Raw genomic sequence first — 5,880 nt, forward strand, 5'->3', positions numbered from 1 at the left:
TGTGTTTGTAGGGTTATAAATTCCCCTCTTATTACAGCTTTTAAGGTATTCCAGAGATTTTGGTAAGATGTTTCTTTTTCATTTGTTTCCATGTATCTTTTGATCTCTATTTTGATGTCATCATTGACCCAGGAGTTATTTAGCATCATGCTGTTTAGTGTCCATGTCTTTGTGGGTTTTGGGGGGACTTTGTTGGTGTCAATGTTTATTTTTATTCCACTGTGGTCCGAGAAGGTGCATGGTAGAATTTCAGTCCTTTTAAATTTGCTTATACTTGATTTGTGTCCAATTATGTGGTCGATCTTAGAATATGTTCCATGTGGTGATGAATAGAATGTGTATTCTGTGGTCTTAGGATGGAGTGTTCTATAGGTATCAATTAAGTCCATTTGGTCCAGAGTCTCACTGAGGTTCCGGATCTCCTTGCTGATTTTTTGTCCTGATGATCTGTCTAAGGTTGTGAGTGGTGTATTAAAGTCCCCAGTTATTATGGTGTTAGAGTCAATGTCTTTCTTTAGTTTTCCTAGAAGTTGCTTTATGAATGTTGGTGCGAGTATGTTGGGTGCATATATGTTTAGGATAGATATTTCGTGTTGATGGAGTGAACCTTTTATCATTATGTAGTGGCCCTCTGTATCTTTTTTAATTTTTGATAGCTTAAATGGTATTTTGTCTGAAATTAGGATTGCGATTCCTCCTTTCTTTTGTGTTCCATTCGCCTGAAAATTTGTTTCCCATCCTCTTACTTTGAGTCTGTGTATGTCCTTTCTAGTGAGATGGGTCTCTTGAAGGCAGTATATTGTTGCCTGGTGATATTTTATCCATTTTGTCATTCTATGTCTTTTCAGTGGTGCGTTTAGTCCATTCACATTCAGACTAATTATTGAAATGTGAGAGCTCGTCCCTATCATGGAGTTCTTATTGAACTCCCACTTGGTTTTTCCTTTTTTCTTTTTCTTTTTTTTTTTACTTTCTTTTGCTTTTGGGGTTGGTTCATGTATATTTTATTCTTTTCCCTGTACTCTTGTGAAGAACGTTGTTCTTTTTTCTTTTTTTTCTTCTGTGTTTAGTACTTTCCTAAGTGTTTCATGTAGAGATGGTTTTGTGGCTGCATAAGTTCTTAGGGATTAGATATCTGGGAAAGATTTTAATTCTCCCTCACTGATGAAGCTTAGTTTGGCTGGGTAGGTTATTCTTGGTTGAAATTGTTTATCCTTTAGTACTTTGAAGATAGGGCTCCAAGCTCTCCTAGCCTGCAGGGTTTCTGCAGATAAATCTGCTGCTATTCTGATTGTCTTCCATGGTGGGTGATCTGGCCTTTTTCTCTTGCTGCCTTTAGGATTTTTTCTTTTGTGCCTACTTTATTTAGGCGAATTATTATGTGTCTAGGAGTTGGTCTTCTCATTTGTTGTCTTGCGGGGGTTCTCTGAATCTCTTGTGTTTGAATTTTTGTATCACTGATTAGATAAGGGAAATTTTCTTGAATGATCTCGTGGAAAGTTTGTTCCAATGTGGTCTCTGTTCTCTTTCTGCCTCAGGGAGTCCGAATTATCTTAGGTTAGGCCTCTTGAGGTAGTCACTCATCTCTTGAAGTTTTGTTCTGTCTTTTTTAGCTTTATTTTCTGTGTTTTTAAGAGTTTGGGGTTATTCTATATTTTGGTCCTCAAGCTCTGAGATTCTTTCTTCTGCTTGGGTAATTCTGCTTTCCATGCTTATCAATTTGTTATTTATTTCATTCACAGTATTCTTTATTACTGTTATCTCAGATATCAGCTCCTTCCTAGTTTCTTCTTGTGTCTCCTCAATTCTTTTTAATCTCTCCATTATTGTTTTGATATCTACATTTGCATTTTGAGACCCTTCATTCTGGGGACTTTTCATTGTTTGTATTCCAAAGTCAATTTTCTCAATGTCTGCTCTCCCAGGCGTCTGGGAGAGACCCATACTCTTCTTTTGGTTTTTCTTCATTTCTGTAGATTTTTCTCCCTTTACCCCTTACCCTCCCCCTCTTCAATTCTGTTTTTGAGGGAAGGTGGGGTTGCTTTTATTTCTCTTCTGCAATGACCTGTTCTTCCTTATGAGGGTCTTCTGGTTTTGTTCACTTTTCCCTCTGCTCTACAGTCTGTCTATTCAGCAGTTTGCAGTCTTGGTCCGTTCAGAGAATCTCACCAGTTCACCTATGCCGTCGCCATCTTGCCCCATCTCCCTTCTTTCCCTATTTTAATAGATTTTGGTTTTTTCATCACACTGTAGGGATTTTAAACTTTTACACATTTGGGATTGTAAAACATTTTTTCTTTCACTCAAGATTGTTAATTGTATTACTCAAATTCTTAATAAATTTACTTTTTAAAATTTCAATGTGGTTTCTTTTTTTTTTTTTGAGTTGGAGTCTCACTCTGTCACCCAGACTGGAGTGCAGTGGCCGCTCCCAGCCACCGCAGCCTCAACCTGCTGGGCTCCGGCGATCCTTCCACCTCAGCCTTCCAAGTAGTCAGAATTAAAGGCACATGCCACCACGCCCGGTTGATTTTTGATTTATTGTGGAGATGAGGTCTCACCACATTGCCCATGTGGGTCTCAAACCTGCGGGCTCAGGCAATTCACTCACCTTGGCCTCCCAAAGGCACGGGATTACAGGCTGAGCCACTGAGCCCAGCCTCAATTTGGTTTCTTAGTTGGATGTATAATACTTAAATATCTGATTATAATTTCTGATCTTTCTACATCTCTCTATATGACTGTAGTTATCATATACATTTTAGACTATATCGTTAGATGCAAATGTGTTCATGTTCATTATGCCATCAGGGAATGTTGTTTATTTTCCCAGTATACATGTCCCTTTTTTGTCTGTTATAATGATTTTGAGAACAATTATTTTTTGTGCCCTATTAAAGTTGTTCCCTGGTTTTCTTTTGGTTCACATTTCCATGAGATATTGTTTTCCTTCTTACTATTTTTGCTCTTTTATCTTTTGGTTTTCAACTTGTTTCTTGAAGAAAACATAATTCTGAATCCTATTCTTTTCCATTTTGAGAATTTACTTTTTGAAGTATGAGTTCAGGCTATTGATATTTATGTTAACTGATGGTAAATTAAAATATTTTATCACCTAATATTTCATCATTATGCTTTCTAATTATATTGTTAAATAAATTTCTATTTATTTTCTATTGTCTTTATCTACCTTACATTGGTTTGAAAACTAACTATTTTTATCTTTCTGAGGCTTTCTTATAACTTATTAAAATTCTTACTCTTCCCCTATCTATTTCTTGGCTTATCAATACAGTGTATAAATATTTCTCAAACAGGAAAAATATCTTAGGAAGCTCTCATCTCCCTTCGGTTTCTGTTCTTTCTACTTATTACCCCACTTCAAACCACATTTTTGTTTTAAATTTTATTGACAAATTGTTATAATTAACTTGGAAAGATAGGGTAGTTATTTTTTTAAACAGGAGTAAACTCACTCTATCTTTACATATATCCCACAGGATCTCCATTTTATTTTTCTTTTTGTCAATATATATATTCCTCCATGAATTTACAAAAAGTGTGTTTGGAAAAATTTCTAAAATATTTCATAGTTTGAAACTATCTTTATGTTGTCCTTATCTTTAAAGGATAATTTAACTTGCTATATGTTTCTAAGCACTAAGTTATTGCCATTCCACAATTTGAAAAGATAACTCCATTGTCCTCTGGTATATGGTGTTGCTGTTTGGATAAGTATGTGGTCAATCTGATTCTTTCCCTAGGTAGATAATCACATTTTCTCTCTGAAATCTTTTAGAATTTTCATTTTGACTCTAGCCTTCTTAAATTTTATTGTAATGTGACTAGGTGTGAGGTCATGAGATCATGTGTGTGAATGTCTCTGTGGGCTTTCTTATCTCTTCTGGCATTCACTCTACAAGACTTTTTAAAAATTTTAATTTATTTAAAAATAATTTCTTATAGAATTTTTTCATATACACAAGATAGAGATAATATAATGAATTCTCTTGTATTCATCACTCAGTTTGAACAAATGTCAATCAACTGATTTTCTTTCATTTATACTCCACTTCGACTTCACCACTGCCACCACCACCATCACATCATCTCTCCAGGCACCGCCTGCTCTGGAGTGTCTCTTCATTTCATCTAGGTTGTTCCCCTGGTGTTTTTCATAGTTTATCAGTACATCCACATTCCTCTTCTTCTTATGGAATAAATTAATCTTCATCAACATAAAAAGGCCATCTTTACCTTATATAATACGTTTTGTCTTAAATTCTGCATTGCTATAGTTTCAAATCTAGTTCTTTTTGGTGATTTGCTTAACATACCCTTACCTACCCTTTTATTTCATATATTCTCCGCTTATTTGTTTTAGGTGTCTTTCTTATTGACAGTATATAGTTAGGTAATGTATTTTTTCTACTATTTAAGAAATAATTTGTCTTTTAATAAAAAGTTCTAACTCATTTAATATAGTTACATAGCTGAGATATTTGTTTTCAAGTTTATCATCTATGTCAACTTTTATTATCTGGTTCTGTTAATTTTTACTTTTAGTTTCTAGGTGTTTAAAAATATGTTTTCCATCTTCTTCTATGTGAATTTTTTCATTGCCAGTGTTTTAGAAATTTTGCATTTTTTTATGTTTACCAATGATTTAAAATATTCTAAAATCATTTTAAGCTAATTTATCTATATTCTTTTGTTTCCCTTTGTTTGCTTTTTTTTTTTTTTTTTTGAGTTGGAGTCTCACTCTGTTACCCAGACTGGAGTGCAGTGGCGGCTCCCAGCCACTGCAGCCTCGACCTGCTGGGCTCCGGCGATCCTTCTGCCTCAGCCTTCGGAGTAGCCGAATTACAGGCGCGCGCTACCACACTAGTCTAATTTTTTGATTTTATTGTAGAGATGAGGTCTCACCTGCCCAGGCGGTCTCGAACCCGCGGGTTCAGGCAATTCACTCACCTCAGCCTTCCAAAGGCGCGGGATTACAGGCTGAGCCACTGAGCCTGGCCTTTTGTTTCTCTTATTTAAGAGTGGTGATCGATCATACTTCAGATTTTCCATATACCTCTCTTCTACTCCTTTGTCTTTGCTAATATACTCTGAAGTTTTGAACTCTAATTATTATTCATAAATTGCAGTTTATATGTGACAGTTTCTGTAATTCAAAAATCCCTTAAAAATATATATTTCCTCAACATTTCAATCTGCTTTTCTACTGTTTGCTTTATGCATCTGTTTAAATAAATATTCACCATTAGTTCTACTATCAGGATGAAATGCAGTGCCTTTTTATTTGTTCCGGGCAGAACTGAAAAGCATCTACTCCTGTTCTTCTATTCTCTTTATATTACTTATTTAATTTTTTATCCGAATTTTTTTATTTCTTGAATTTATTAACCAATATTCTCTGTCTCTTCTGCCACCATATACCCAGTCAATCTGATTCTTGAACTCTTAATTTTGTTCTCTTCCTATAGATTTTGTCTACATCAGTCTGGGTTTTTTGGAGAAACAGTATTAATAGGGTGCTCATAGAGACAGAGATTTATTTTAAATAATTGGCTAACACAATTATGAAAGCTAGCAAGTCCAAAATCTGCAGAATGGGTCAGTAGGCTGGAAACCCAAGAAGAGTCAATGCCACTTGTTAAGCTCAAAGGCAGTCTGCTAGTAGGACCTCTTGTTTGAAAATGGTCAATCAGGCTGGACTCGGTGGCTCGGCCTGTAATCCCAGCACTTTGGGAGGCTGAGGCAAGAGTATTGCCTGAGCCCGCGGGTACGAGACCCGCCTGGGCAACTTGGTGAGACCTCATCTCTACAATAAATCAAAAAATCAACCGGGTGTGGTAGCACGTGCCTGTAATCCCA

The sequence above is a fragment of the Carlito syrichta genome, unplaced genomic scaffold (genome assembly GCF_000164805.1).
Source record: "Carlito syrichta isolate Samal-C Ts95f unplaced genomic scaffold, Tarsius_syrichta-2.0.1 Scaffold302557, whole genome shotgun sequence".
NCBI classification, from domain to species: domain Eukaryota; kingdom Metazoa; phylum Chordata; class Mammalia; order Primates; family Tarsiidae; genus Carlito; species Carlito syrichta.